The sequence below is a fragment of the Taeniopygia guttata genome, chromosome 2 (assembly GCF_048771995.1).
Source record: "Taeniopygia guttata chromosome 2, bTaeGut7.mat, whole genome shotgun sequence".
Lineage (NCBI taxonomy): Eukaryota > Metazoa > Chordata > Aves > Passeriformes > Estrildidae > Taeniopygia > Taeniopygia guttata.
In genome coordinates this window covers 91,750,056-91,765,996 of record NC_133026.1, presented here as the reverse complement: position 1 = coordinate 91,765,996, position 15,941 = coordinate 91,750,056, and the positions used below count along the sequence as shown (strand labels likewise).

At 38.3% G+C, this 15,941-nt stretch overlaps 1 long non-coding RNA gene across 3 annotated transcripts; it reads right to left on the bottom strand.

Moving 5' to 3' along the window:
* Nucleotides 1–5,056: 5,056 nt before the first annotated feature.
* LOC140682383 (uncharacterized) lies at nt 5,057–10,237 on the bottom strand. Of its 3 annotated transcripts, none has more exons than XR_012054045.1 (3): nt 10,009–10,237; nt 8,439–8,604; nt 5,057–6,569 (listed from the first exon to the last, which is right to left on the bottom strand). It is a non-coding gene; the product is annotated as an uncharacterized lncRNA (long non-coding RNA). The 3 variants fall into 3 exon arrangements; XR_012054044.1 differs by having other exon boundaries at nt 8,439–8,542; XR_012054043.1 differs by lacking the exon at nt 10,009–10,237 and having other exon boundaries at nt 8,439–9,119.
* Nucleotides 10,238–15,941: the final 5,704 nt, after the last annotated feature.

Below are 15,941 nucleotides of genomic sequence, written 5' to 3'. Positions count from 1 at the left end.
AGTTATAGTTGTGGTGCTTTGATTGTGTTGCTTCGTTCTGCCTTTGCTCCCTGCTGTTTGAGCAGTACGACCTGAACATTTGCTCCAACTAAGGCTGTCATGGAGACAGGGCTAAGTTAGAACTTAGCAAATGGTCTTAGCACAGTCTGTCTGTCCAGCTGCTTTGCCTTTTGGCACTGACAGAAAACTTTCTTTGGAGGCTACCGTAAATTCCTTTCTGAGTTGATGATCCATATTGCGCAAAGAAGATTAATGCTTTTGGTACAAGCCAAAATATTCACTGCCAGATGTAAAAGAATAAGACAGCCTCTAGAGCAAAGTCTTTCCTCTGTTGAGAATTGCTTTTGGGCCTGTGTTTCATGAAGAGACCTTCCAGGGTGGGTTTCTGAATTTCCTCTAAACCCGTCTATGCAAAGAGGCTCTCAGGAAGATGTAGGCAGCTGCACACAGGTCTCCTAGAGAATCTTTTTCAAGTCCTCAAACAGCAGTGGAATCATTAATGATCAGCATTACAAGACTTACAAAGAATAAACCTTGTAAAAGCAAAGTTGGCTTATCTTGTGATGAGAAACACAAAATATGCAGAGAACAGAAATGTAGAAATAATTGACTGATATCAGCAAAACAATTGATGCTGTTTTATGATAACTTCATCAAAACTTGCAAGTGCAGCACTGGTATCCAGAATAAAAACTCTTTCTGAAATCCAAGAAAATACATTTAAGGCCTTTGAATTCAACCAGAAAAAAATGTGCTTTAGATAAGTCTTTAAAGCACCAGTACCTTTTTTCAAAGGCACTGACTTCTGTAGATCATTTCTGGAAATAATTTTTAGCATAGTATATTGTGTGTACACTATTTTTGATAGTAAAAATTTGAGCTGCTCTGTTTGCCTGGGTGGAATTGTGTTTCTCTGCGATACCTGATTTAGCATACATCATCAAGTAAAGTTTTTGGGCAAGATTACTCTATTGAATTCCTATGATGCATTTCTGTTTAATCCAGTGAATTGGCTAGTAGAAATAAAACAACATGAACACCAATCTGACTCACATATTCATTGAAATATTTTGATTATCCAACAAGTTCAATCATATATCTCAAGGTTGAAAATGCACAACTGGAATATTTGTGTGAAATTAGGGAAAACTGTCTCTACTTTTCAGAAAGGAAGAGTATGGCATTTCTGATACTAATCTGGTTAAAAATGAAAGAATCTGAGTATCACAAGATGTCTTGAACCTTCAGAGAAATGTGATGGTTTCCAGGCCTCAATCTTTGAACTTCAAACTGTCTATGAGGACAAAGGAGCTGCTCAGACCATCTCTGCTGGTTGTCATGTATTGCTACAATTTGATAAAAATTACCTTTGATTTAATAAGGTGCAGTTTCAGGCAGATTCTGTGACCACCGAGCTTTACCTCACAATGTTCTAGCAGAGGGGTCCCAGCAGATGGCACATATCATCTTTCCACAGGACCCATTCCATCTGGCCCCTTCCAGTGAATGGCTGGCTTTTCCAGGTTCTGCTCCTTTATGTTGGTTCCCAAGAAGACTTATCTGAGCTAGAAAAGTCAATTAGAGTTTTCCAGTTTAAGCTGGCGTTTTAATTTATGATGGTTATTTTTATATCTTTATATACAAAAATAGTCAGTGGTGAAGTATTAAACTTTTAAAAAATTGAAAAGCCAGTGTACACTCTCAGTGTACACTCTTGTTAAAGAAAATTTTGATGATTCAAGCCATGTGACAAACTACAGGTGAGTTCTAAATTCTCTATTCTGTAAACAGTATGGCATGTGGAAAAAAGCAAACTTTGACCCTATCAGAGGCTTAGATGTCCAATTCCAAAGTGTGAAAGAAAGCAAGAACACTAAATCAGATGACTGTTGAAAATGGATACTAATGTTCACTGGGAAGCTTCTCTTTAAAGGAGTTTTGTTATTTTCAATTCTTAGTTTTGAAGACATTAAAGAGGATTAATTTCTATTTGGGCCTTCTAACTGTAGCTGAATCGTTGTACTATCTAATGTACTATTGCAAGAGGGACATCTGTGTTTTTAAGAGCCAGTTAATGGGAGAAAAGGCAACTACTTTTGGAACTACACATTTCCTCATATATCCCCTGAATGCCACAACACAACATCCAAAATTCTCATGATACTTACAGAGGGTGATTCTCATCCCACAAACATGTGCTTGTCATGTTTGGTTAGGGGTAGTCTGAAGTTCCTTTTGTGGCCATGGTTTCAGGGCCAGCTGTCCAAAGCTACGGCCTGAGTGAGGGCAATATGCATGGGTAAAATGCAAAAAAATCCAGAAAAAGAATATTTGAATTTCAGGGCTGGCCTGTGACCACTGAACTACCAGATTTTCTCCATATGAATATATGATTTTAGAAAAAAATCCCATTGGACTAAAATTCACATTTTGTTTGGTGTCCACTTAGGGAAGTTATTCAGCTTTATAAGCACCATTTAAAGCAATCTAAAAAAAAACATTCCTTAAAACAACTGGTTTTGCAACTTCTTGATATTTCAGTATTTCAATTTATTAAAGTGAGGATAAATATAATATTATAATCATTACCAAGCTGTAATCTTTCATAACAAATCATAGACATTTTTCTAATATTTGGAACAGCTTTTCTGTCAGAATTCTGAGTGTACCAATAGGCCTCAACAGCGCTGTCCAGCCTGGCCCAAAGCTTTCATCCACATCCTCGGCCCATGGGCTAAAGAGCTCCGTCTAAACTCAAGCCCTGTTCTTCACTCCTTCCATAGGCACAGCTGACTGCAGGACAGACCCTGGCCCATGCTGCAGCCTTGTTTCTGCTTGTGTCTCCTGAGTGGACGTGGTTCAGGTTTTGCTGTACCTGTTGTCGGAATCTGTGGGTATTGATGATTCCGAGATTGTAGAAAGTGTCTGTCTTTCTGCCCCGTTGCCAAAGAAGAAGCCATAATTCATCTGTGCTGGTTTTCAAGGTAGTTTATTCTTGCTTATCTCTAACATGTTCTGCTGCCCTGCTGCAGGTCTGTCCTGCAGGGCAGCGTGCGGGGCTCTGCCCCCAGTGGGATGTTACAAACATTATATACCAGAAACTATGCATGCTATATTTACAATAATGTGCCAATATCTATCATCTACGTTGAACAGTGTGTCCCCAGCCTAAACCAATAGAAAAATGCCAACACTGCAGTGAAACATGGAGGGCATGAAGAAGGAGAAAAAGGACAAGACACACCCAATTTTCTCCATCTTGTCCCCTTTGGACCCTAATCTAGAATACTAAAATTTTACTTTTGCACCCGTGCCACACTTAATTATTACTTATATCAAACACTCAGAGCTTGTAATTCATCCTGTAAGATTGAAAACTCTTTTCCGTGGACAGAGATCAGAGACAGTGTCTTTCGGGGCTCTGTATAGAGAGGGTTCCTGACCCCCCGCCAGGGTCCCAGACCTGCCAGGGCAGCCAGAAGAAAGCCTGGATTCCCACACCTGTGCCTGCCCATGAACAGGCCATCAGCACTCTGCTCAGCCACGCCTGTGGGACTGCACTGTGCTTGCTAAGGGTGGCTGCTATCACCCCTGGATTTTGCCTTTTTCTCCCTTGTGGTGCGGACTTGCTCTGGCTGCCTTTTGAGTTGCTTTTTGAAGAAAGAAGGGCTTTCCCTGCCAGACCAGACCAGACCCTGGTGCTCTGCCCTGCATATGCCTCCTGCCTTCAGGGTTCTTCAACAAACTGGGGGCCAGCAGCAGCCCCACACCAGCCCTGCTCACCCTGGGTCCTGGCCAGGCCAGAGCTCACCATTGCAGCAGCCAGGAAGGGCATGGCTGGGACCTGGAGGTTACTATGTGCCACCTCATTACCGGAGGTGGGGAGGAGCGAGTCTCTTTCGGTTGAGTAAGAGTGGCAGATGGAGTGCTGGGCTGCTGCCTCTTCCGAGGCCGGGGAAGCATCTGGGTAGGTCCAGTTCTGAGCCAGAAGGAGCCTTTGGGTGGCACCAGTTCCAGCTGGAGGGAGTGGTCAGGTCGGGCTCTGCAGTGAGCATTTGACATGTGAATCACTCTCTTCAGTACACTTTAGTTATTAATACTGGTACTATCCCTTTTCTTATCTCATTGCTGTTTCCTGTAAACTGTTCTTACTTCAACTAACCTGTTTTCATCTGATCTTTGCCTTTTGTGCCTCTAATTCCCCTCTCCAGTCTGATACAGAGGGGAGAGGGAGGGGGATGAAAAAAGCAACACATGGCTGGGAGAGTGTCAGTGGGAGCACTACACTGGAGAGCAGCATTCCTAAACCACAACACTGCACTGTGGGATGGGAGCTCAGGCAGGGGCTGAAGGCACCAGGCAGGTTTTGGGGTGTCAGGGCCTGGGGCAGGGGTGTGCTGGGGACCCTCCAGGGACACCAAAAGCCCTGCCAATATGCATCTCCCTGACAAGGGTTTCAGTGCCTATGCAGGACAACTTCAGCTGTCCAAAGTCTGCTGCCAATGGAAATGTGAGACAATATAACTATTTTTCTCATCCATGACAACCAGCAACAGCTTTTAATGACCATACCTGTGTCTTGCCTTGTAGGTTTCTAAAACCATTTTCCCATTTTAGCCTAAAATGTTTTCAGTTAGCAGATAACAGCAGGATGGAGACCAAGACACTGCAGGGGAAAAGTAACCAAACTGTTCACTTTTGATAACATTCTCTGCGGCTGCTGTTAATCAGACAGTGGAAAAAGAGCAGAGTAATTGGGGCTGATGGACTGCAGATACAGGAAAAGGACATATTCAGGATACATACATGGTTTTTCCACTGTGTTTTATCACCAGACTGCTTCATTAGTAAGCCAAACTTAGCTGTCAGTATCAGAATTAATGATGGTGATGTAATTTGAAACATACAAATATTTTAAGTTTGACTGATCAATAGTAGCATTGTCTTGTTGAGAGACACATTGTAAAAAAAATGCCACGTGGAGCTTTTATTTCCCAAAACAATTTTAAATTCTTTTAGTAGATCTATATGCTCTAAAATATAAAGTTTTCAGGTCTTTTTCTTAAGGAAAGTATTTGAATTACTAATATTTCTATTTTAAATTTTATAATATATAATGTGAACATTTACAAAAAATACAATTACAAATATTGGGCAATTAAAAATATTATGCAAATAAAAATGTAAATTTTAAGTCCTTTGCCATGACCCAGCTGCACACAACTGGAAGCTCACCTCTTTCTCTGCCAGGGGACCCACATCTCCATCACTCTTGGAAAGTGCCAACATCCAGAAACTTCACGGAACATGCTGCAATTCTGAACTCAGAGCTAGTTATTAGCTGCAGTCTTTTCCCCTCACAGCTTTATCAACATAGTGCAATACACACCATGATAATTTACAGTTTCTGAGGGTAAATTAAAAGGCTCTGATATTTCTAGTGACAGACTAGATTATTTTCTCCTCTTCCTATCAATAGATTATTTTTGCAACAGGCAGGAATATGGCCATGATAGGTAAATATCATAACCCTACTTGTTAGAAAATTTTACATCATACTTATTTCTCAGCAAAGGATTTCTCAGTAAAAAGCCTCTCATTTGCAAAATAGCAAGCAATGCATTACATTTGCCTCACAGTGAGAAAAGGTGCAGAGCTATTTATTCTGCTGATTTGAGTCATATTATAACTGAGTATGATAGGGCTGGGCTCTAATTTTTTTTTAAACAATGAGCAATGGATTAGAGGCTTGCCTAGCTATTCTTCATTCATTAACACTGTAACTGTCGAATGCTCTGTGCTTAACAAAATCCGATAATTGCAGATAGCATTAGTTCTGCATCTTTGGAGAACAGCCAGCACAGATTCTAATGAAATAAGCCGACCATGCATCGGGGGATTTAGGAAGTTCTGCTATGCTGCCTACAATGACATTTTATTACTGATTAAATAATCTCTGAATCTGACTGTTCTGCAGTATTGTGCAACCTTACAGTAGCTAGATTCAAACACTTTATGAAAAAAGAATAATGTGATTCTCAGTGGGTCTAATCTTTCATAAATAGAGTCAAGTTGTTCAAAACCAGAAGCTCATTAGCTAGCTCATTGCAAATGGTATTAATGCTGGAATCAAGCTGTATAGACAGAGTTTTTGAAAGCTTGCTTCTAAAGTAAATACATTCAGGCATATGCATTTTGAAAATTATTATATTCATTCAGTAATATGAACAATGTTTCATATTCATGCTTCAAAGTCTGCTGAGGTTTTTAAGGTTTCTGATTGGAGTGCTAGGCTGGAATCTTGGCTGTATGAGAGATTCGTCTTCCCTATAAGCCTCACTTCCATTGTATCTCTGAACCACTACAGCAATCACAGTGTTTCTGCTCTTTGTCCAAGATTTTACACTGTCTGTATGTCCCAATCAGGCAGCTCAGTCCTTACAAGGGAGGATGCCACAGTCTGAGACTTTTCTGTAGAACAGCACAGATGGTAGCACTGTTCTACAGAGCCTATAGCAGGCCACCATCCATGCAGCTGCTGCAGATGCCTCCATTCAAGAAATGCAGTTCTATAGATCAATAGTAAGAAAATAACAGCACGAAAATGTAAGTATCACTATATAAATTAATAATTTAAAAAAAAAATAATTAATTCAGTTTAAAAATCAGTCTTGCTATCATATGGACTCATGCAGTACTGTGCTAAAGAAGTATCAGATGTTTTCAACAGCATGGATCTCAAGAACAACAACATATATTTTACTCCAGGGGAAATAATGTCCATGGTATTAGTGTTACATTTCAATTTACTAACAATTCCTTTGACTTCCATGAGATCTGTCATTTCAAAAGTGTCTCTATAAGACCAGGAACTGTGTTGAAAGGCCTGGTGTGCACACAGGGTAAAATGTTCGGAGGTTCTTGTAAATAAACTGGCACAGGACTTGGCAGGACATATTTTTTGACTTTTAAAATAAATTATTTTATATACTTGAATGTTATATTTGTCCTGGTTTGGGATAGATTTGGGAGGAAACCCAGGACAACATTGGTTTAGGGATGCAGTGAAAAAAATTGAGTTTTGGTGACCCTGACTGATTTGTAAATCTTGATGCCAATGAAATACAATCTATCATCAGGAAAGACAGCATTATTTAAAATATTTGGGAGGGATTTTGCTGTATTCACTGCAGACTCCTCAACCATAACTACAACTTCCTGGGACCACTTGTCATATTTATGGTTCATACCATGAGTGAATATGGTTTGTATTTAACAGTTATGATGAATTGTTTTTATGCATCAGAGCAAAACTTTATATTTTATAGTTGCTTTGAATTTGAACCATGAAATATTCATTACATTTTCACAACAAAAACTTCTTACAACAAATCACTCACTCAGTTCATTTTGTATACTAATTTTATGTAGATCTAGAATACAAATTCTGTGCAGAAGAAGGAGCATTACCACAACAGTCAGCTGGTTACCAAACATTTGGAATCGAAAGTATTTGAAGAAATAATGTGACTTCAATTATTTTTTCTTTGTAGGCTGGGGTGGAGTCAATTCTTTGTTTGGGAAACTGCTCAAACTCCATAAGTCAGCGGTATTTTTGTAAGCAGAAAATCCACACTCCCTCCTCTGATGCATGTCACTCTCTGTCTATGGAAAGCTGCTATAACCCCCATAACAAGTTTTAACTGACAATATTTGGCCAGCAGGTCGAGGGAGGTGGTTCTGACCCTCTACTCTGCCCTCATGAGACCCCGCCTGGAGTCCTGCATCCACCTCTGGAGTCATCATTCCAGGAAAGATGTGGACCTGTTGGAGCAGGTCCAGAGGGGGGGAACAAAAAGGTTCACAGGGCTGGACCACCTGTCCTCTGAAGACAGGATGAGGGTTGGGATTGTTCAGCCTGGAGAAGAAAAGGCTCCAGGGAGACCTCACTGGGGCCTGACAGTACTAAAAGGTCACTTAGAAAAGGAGGGAGAGTATAACTTTTTATGTTAGCAGATAGTAAAGAACAAGAGGAATGGTTTTAAACTAAAAGAGGAGATATTTCAGATAGGTGTTAGGAGGAAATTTTTTGCTCATAGGGTGGTGAGGCACTGGAACATCTTGTCCAAAGAAATTGTGGATGACCCAACCCTGGAAGTGTTCAAGGCTAGGTTGAACAGGGCCCTGAACATCCCTGCCCAGGGATTCTGATTTGGAACTCCATAATCTTTAAAGTCCCTTCCAACCCAAGCCATTTTATGATTCAATGGATCTGTGATATCAGCTTCAGATCTATTTAAAATACATATTTGTTTTATCATACCCGCACATCTCTGGTTTAACTTTTATGCACTGATTTTTCATAGCAAGATGAATCATCATAGAACATAGTCTTATATGAAAATATGAATAAATGGTTTACATGGTTTTATACCAACCTCTGAAAATCCAGAATTGAACACTTTAATGCTTGACTTAGTCCTCAACAATTGATGGGAACCTGCTGACTTTTCCTGTATCCACACAGTCCAGGTTAGCAATGCTGGAGTGAGAGGGAATATTACACCTTCATGCTTCAGATTTTGACCACTGGTGATGGCCTGCCTAGACAAAGGATCAAGGGAGTCATCCATATTCCCAACAGCTGGCCACTACTTTAGTTTAGCCATTGCCTTCAGTGTGTGGAGAGGAAATGTAGAAAGCGTATACTCAGTTTGTCACAATTCAATCACCAGACTTTTGTTTTCATTGAGCATGATGATAGCTGAAATCATAGTGACTGGCTGTGCATATTTTTATGGGCAGCAGTGCATTAGGAATTTTGAAACTTTGGTCAAGGTTCCTCCCCAGAAACTGGCATGGATCAATGACTGATGCACTAAAATTGCTACCATTCTGGAAGCTGGTTCAATGAGAAAATTTAAGATTTGTGTAAGACAACAGTTACAGCTCCTAGGCACCATTCTGTAAGAGGACTAGCATTTCATGTTAATTAAATTTTCTAAATTTTATTAATAACAATTTTACTACATTTTAAGTCAGATAGTGAAAGATAAAATCATCTGTTTGAATTCAAAATGAACCCAGTGTCTGTTTCCCTTCCAAAGCAAACAAACAAAAAAAGGCTTAGTGTTGTGGGGTTTCATTTAAATTGAAAGAATATTCTAAATTAAAACCAGGCAAATATTGTTATGAAAGTAATTTTCATTAACAATCTGAACTTTCTAGAAAATTATCAGAATCAAACCAATCTATTTCAACATTTTCTTTAGACTTTTGCCGGGTATGGTTTGGAAATTCTAAATGGGTAAGTTTTTCCAATCATCTTAAAAACTGTACCATTTTTAAAAATGTTATCATGACTTTTGAAATTATGCTTATGAAAAATTACTTTCCTATGTTGAATAAAATGTAGCCTGAAATGCATTTTTTCTTGATTTTAATTATGTGATATCTCTTTTTTAAATCAATTCAAATGACGAGTTTGAAAACTTTTTAGCATACAACTCCAACTTCTCTCCAAAGTCCTTCTATCTAGACTATTCTCTGGGTATATAATGAATTCAAACAAAGTAAAACTTTTAAAACAATTAAATGCAAACCAGAATACATTAATTTAATTTATGTGATGCAAATGTTTTAAAGTCTGAATTTTCAAGGCATTAAAATAACTGTGCAAAAATCAGGCTATGTGTTTCATAGACAATGCTGAAGACAGACTCCTGACCAACATGACTGTAAGCAAATCCTTAAAAGATCAACATTAGTATCAGATCCAGACAATTAAGTGATTTGAGCCACAAGATGCCAGAAGAAGAGAGAATGGAGACTTGCCACTGTGGACTCAAAAGGCGAAGGAAGTGCTAAGAAAAATAAATACGAGTTTGTTAACTAAGCCAGTAAAATAAGGGGAACAGGTTACATAAAAGAAATTAATTCTGAAGCATAAACACAGAGATAAAACTGGAAATTCCATCATTAGACAATAGAATATGCAAGAACACAAACCTTAATCTTTGCTGTTTCTTCAGTATAAATAAATCTGCTGGTTGCTAGCACTATTGCTGAAAACAGATCTCATCACATTGTACACAGAGAATAATTTCATCTTCTGGAAATAAAGCTATTATTTCACTATACCGCTTTGTCCAGGAAACCCAGATTTAAGTCTAGAATGAAAATGGTCAAAAACACAGTTTCTTATTATGTAGTCAACAACCTGAAGACACTGGTTTCTCTAAAGGCTTAAATTAAAAAAAAAAAAAAAAAAAAAAAAAAAAAAAAAGTAGATAGGGAAAGAGGTCCAGAAGGCAGGATCTAATGTAATTTAAAACTGGAATTACATCAGCAGTTTCAAACAGATGGCAGAATGTAGAGATAAATGTGTTAGCTCTTTTAGCTTATTTGGTCTCTCCATTGTTTGCATCATTAAAACATGCAATAGTTTACAATTTAAAAATATACTGTGTATTAGACAGTGGAAAAAAGGATATGCACCTACTGAGTGGAAGGAGGTAGGATTGAATTAATTTGCCATACTTTAATGTATAGTATCTGAGATGCTTTAGGCAAGTCTGCAAATAGGTTTCCTAGGAAATGAGATGAACAAAAATATAATGACCTTGAAATTATAACCCCAAATGTCCCAAGTATTTAGCAACCTAGCTCAGAAGTGGTAATTACATAAAAAATACAAAAGATCCTTAATTGCTTCAGTTATAGTGTATCTAGGCAGGTCAGTTACTGTACACAGCTGCAAAAAATGGTACGTGATTAATGGGGGTTGCTTATGATAGCACTAACTAGCTAGTGTGTAGTGCAAAACACTCATTTCTTTTCCAATTAAAGGAAAAAAATCTGGTTTTGATTAGGCTCTTCAGAAGGTCTAAGTCTGTAGCAGCAAAATACTCCACTCCCACACTTTTAAATGTTTTAGTCAAGGACTAAGCAGAATATATTCATGAAAAACAGAAAGGATTATTTAAAATATTGGGGTGAAAATGCTGAAAATATCAAAATAAGACACTTCAGACCATTTTGGTTATTCTAGTTCATTGGCTATAAAAGTACAGGGTAAACCACTTCAAATAAATAAGACTGATACAGGTGTGTCTCCAGAGCTGGAATCAGGCATTAATCTTCCTGTGATTCATTAAACTGCAGTTAATCATTCTTTCCACGTAGTTCTAAACTCATTTCATCAAAGTTTGAAGAAGGAAGCATTCAAAAAAAAAATCAAGTAAAAGAACTTGCAACACTTCCACATAGTACTGGGGTTCCAAGAGGTCCAGGAGAAACACTGAATTATATGAAGATCTCTCTAGATTTGTCAACATCTCGTAGTTTGCCCATCAACAGGCTGAGGAAATGTGTGGTCCTGATCTTTGGAGCATTGCTTCAAAAACCTGCCCTGCAGATGAGTTGCTACAATGGTCCCTGCTCAGACCAGAGTGTGCACATATTGGAAGTACAACTTGGCCCACTGGGATTCCAGAGCTTGACTGTGCTCTGGTCATGCTTTCATAGGATCTGGTGTGCTCTAGGAATGGTTCCATCAACATTTGGGGAGGGAAAGGGACCAGGAATCAGGGGAGGGGGTACAAATGGCAATCACCAGAGGTCATAGAATTAATAGAATTTGTGGGTTTCCTCTTGTCTCTAAGGAGTGGTAGGAAAGTTAGCACTGATAAGTCAGCATTCAGTCCTGGGTGCGTAACACTCAAAACTTCAAAGGGGTGGATAGGGAAATTTGCTCAGGCATTTATTAGAGACTCACCTTGCAGATCTGTCCATATCCTGGCAAACCCAATTCATGTGTCTGAAGTCACCACAGCTGCTAGACAGTGATGACTTTTTTTAGGCAGTGAGAGATGAAGGTCCCAAAAATGACACAAGGCTATCAAATATATATTGTTGTGGGAAATGGGCTTTTGAAATTGTTCTCCAAATCTTGGTCACACTCATAGCTTTCTCTTCTCTTGAGAAAAAAGTTAACAGCTAATTTTCTGGCTTCTGCTGAGCGTATATGTGTGTCTTCAGTCAGTGAATCTGAATCCTGCCTAATCTATAGTTTTCAGAGAAAGTAACAGTCAGATTTAAAAGCCCTTAAAACAACTACATTATTCCCTTGCAGAAGAGTAGATTTACAGACAAAACAGAATCCTTTTGTGCCGTGATTTGACCATTAAATTATTCTGCATATTGAGCATGAACAGAAACTATAGCATTAGATCAAGCACTGTGAAAATAAATCTGTGAAGAAATTTTCAGAAATAAATACAGACCTGCATTCTGCTTTGTTTTTCACTGGGATCATGGAAAGTGATAAAGGGATATTTGGGATGCAGAGAAGTAAGGCAGATGTGGGTACTCTCTCCTGGGAGAAATCCTGATTTATCTTACCAGGGAATCCCTCTTGAAGTCTCACTGAAACAATCTGTGGCAAGCCTCTTCCACTGCCCTTAAAAGTCACAGTTTGCCAAGCTCTGTGGCCACTTGGCTCCGGTCTAGGTTCACTTTACACCCTCATCTTTTTCCTGTGCAAGCCTTAGAGAAGAGAATAAGCTGAACTCTCCAGCATATTTTGAATTTGGTACACTATAGTCTCATCTTTGGCATCTCACAAAACAGATAAAAAAGATCATTCAGAGAAAGCAGAATTTCCTACAATCAATCAAAATCACACTGAATAGTCTAGTTTCTTTAAAGGGTCTGATTTCACAAGTTCAGATAGTGTGTGAATAATGATATTGCAAATGATGTTTTCCTATATCATTCCTACTAAAGCTTTCAACTCACCAGATCAAAAATAAAATTTTCAGTTTTTAGAACTGAAATGCAGACCAGAGAGGGTATCCCCCCAAGAGAAATTTGCACAAAAACAATATTAACTGCAAGGCAGGTCAAATGTTCACTGACACATCTTGACAATGCCCCTTTTCTTTACATTAACTCTATTTGATTAAACTGATTGAAATGCATTTCATACTTGTGCTTTGTCAGTCCATATTTTGGGCTTCATGAACAAAATGATACTAGATTGACTTACCCAGATACTTCACAAAGCTTGTCACGTTGAATTAATTAATGTTGCTTGTATAGCATGAGAATATGGAGATTCATCTTTTCAATTCTGTACTTGCTTTACCACCAAATAAGGGGATGATGAAATATTACCTTAGTTGTTGACAGACATTTTAAATTTCTTCATTTCTTTAGAAACCTACAATGGAAATATTACAATAATTGTTGCACACATTATGTAACATCGGTTGCATAAACCCAGAAACAATAGAGTAGTAACCAAGAGTAGTAGTGAATAAAACTAAGTATGTTTCTCTTTTTTTCCTTCCTTTTGGGTAATGGGTGATGCAGAAACATACATACAATTGCTCTTCAGAAACCTGAACATAAATAATTTTGCTAAATCTCCAAATTCTTGGGAGGATATTTTGTATTGCAATCTTGTAACATTGATAGTGAAGTCATTGGATGGTATTGACTTCATTTAGAATACAGTCGTGATCCCCCCATCTCACTTAGAGTATCCATTTGGGATTTTGTAGCCTATTTTACAGTATCTAGACCCCTTGCTGTGAAACATTATGACTTAATAATGCTGCAGTCCACTTTAGTACATTTCTTTTTGCACTAAATAAAACAAGTAAGCAGTGTAAATCATGAAAGATGTCAATGAGTTTTACAAATGCAATTAGAACAAATGATGTGAATACATTGTATTTTAAGGTGAGAAGATGAACAAAACATTTGAAAATGTGATTGTCATTCAGATGTAAGATGGCTGAAAACAATAATCTGTCCAGAAGCTGCTATTACTTGGTTTTGCCAAAAGCACCTTTTACCTTTTTATTCCTTAGTCATGATAATCCAGAGCTGGGAGGGAGGGAGGGAGGAAGGGAGGGAGAGAAATATCAAAGGAGATGGGCATAGGTAACAGACTGCAGAAGGAATGAAGTTTTCAAGTTAGCAACCACAACTGACAAAACAAACTTTTCAGGCAGCTCCCCAGTACAAAAATTAGACTACAGGTTGGAGCCAATAAATCCAAGGAAGAATATGACAAATAAAGTACAGCTGCACATCATATTTGTAATAACACAGCTTAATTAGAAAGTGCTTAGAAAGCATAATGGTTATCAAATGATGCTTATGCCGGAGATGCATTGCAACTCAGCTGCAAGTGCTATGAGACCCTTTGCTTCCGCACAAAAGCCTAGATGAGATTCCTCTGTTACAGGCAAGCTGCCAGTTATTATTTTTTACTGTGGTAAAATGCTCAAAATTTCAGCATTGAAAATTTCCTTACCGTTCAGTGCATAAAATTATTCTGCTTTTATATATAGCATTGTATAAATCTGTTTGCTCCAGACTGTGACTAATATTTCCACTTGAGTTTTTTCCAAGTAAGTTTTTTGAAGCACTTTCTCCTTTTTAACCGGGTCTTTGGGATTACTTGATTGCTGACCTCTTTGTTCCAATACCTGAAAACACTTGCAAACTCAGAACTCCTTACTGAGATGGAATACAACTTTTGTAATATATCCAGTATTGGCTTACCAATTTCAAGTGACAGAAGCAAGGTTCCTGTCAGGGTAAGTAGTTTCCAGGGGTCAACTAACCATGCCAAAAAGTAGGCACATAATTTCTAGTTTGATTTATCTACATTTACTTTCCAGAAATAGAAGTATCATTTCTTCCATTTTTTATTAGTGTTCAACAGCTCTTTTCTGGCATGACTCCTCATTTAAGATCTTTCTTAATAGCATATTGCATCCATCACACTTACGTAGGTTTTTCAGACTTGTTACTCTTTTCTGAACTCTTTCCTAATGACAGGACTAGATAGGATTTTAATGGCAGTTTCTTCAAGGCAGTACCACCTTCTATTTTTACTATGATATGAGGCTGCTGTTTCTGCATGGATCATCTGAGCAGACACAGCCCAGACATCCATATTGTTATAACTGCTATAATAACTGGTCAGTCCTTGCTTCTATTATTATAGTCTAATCTGAATCTGCAAAATGGATTTACACCACACTCACATTTTTTCCCAGATGAATACACTGTAACTACTCAAGACAGCCAATGTTTCTCTGTTGTGAGTTGCCCCTGATGATTTTGATCACCCATTGGCAGGATTTGGATGAAAACAGCAGCAGTGATGCAGCCTGTGCAGGTGTTGGGAGAAACAAACTATATTTGCTGTAGGCCAGAAGGTTCTTTACAGGACAACTTGTGTCCATTTAGTCTTCTGATGGCTGCTAAGTGGCACTCACACATTTCACACTACATTTCTTAAGTGGACAAAGGCACTTGTTCACAAACTGAAACATTTCCTATTTCCCCAGTCTTTTTAATTAATTATGTAGTATTTTCCTCCATTAAATTCTTTAATAAGGTTTAAAATATTTTTTAAACAGTCACATAAAATAACATATTGGAAATGATTCTGCAGCAGTCAGAATGAATGCATCATGAGGGGTTCCCCTGTGTTTACAGGAACTACCCATCAGACAACAACCTGCAGCAAACAAACAGTTCAACATTTCACGAGCCATATTCATTTATATGTTGCAGATGAACGTTTGTGATTGATTCTCTAGCAATGGAACAGGTAATTTTCATGCAAATGAATAATTGAACCAACCTTGCCATCTTCAGTATCTTCAGACTTAGTTTGAAGCAACCACTTTCAGCTGGAATGAGAGTACTTAATGGAATAGATATCACTGCTTCATAGCTCACTCAGCCAAAATTGTCTTCTGCTTGAATTGGCCAGTGTGCATACCACAGAGAAGCAATGCCAAGTACCTTCTGGTGGAATCCCTAGAAAGGTTTTGGAAAATCTCAGAATGCATAACAAGTTGCAGTGAAAGCACTATAATAATGAAGTCATTCTTGTAATTCTATGGTACTTT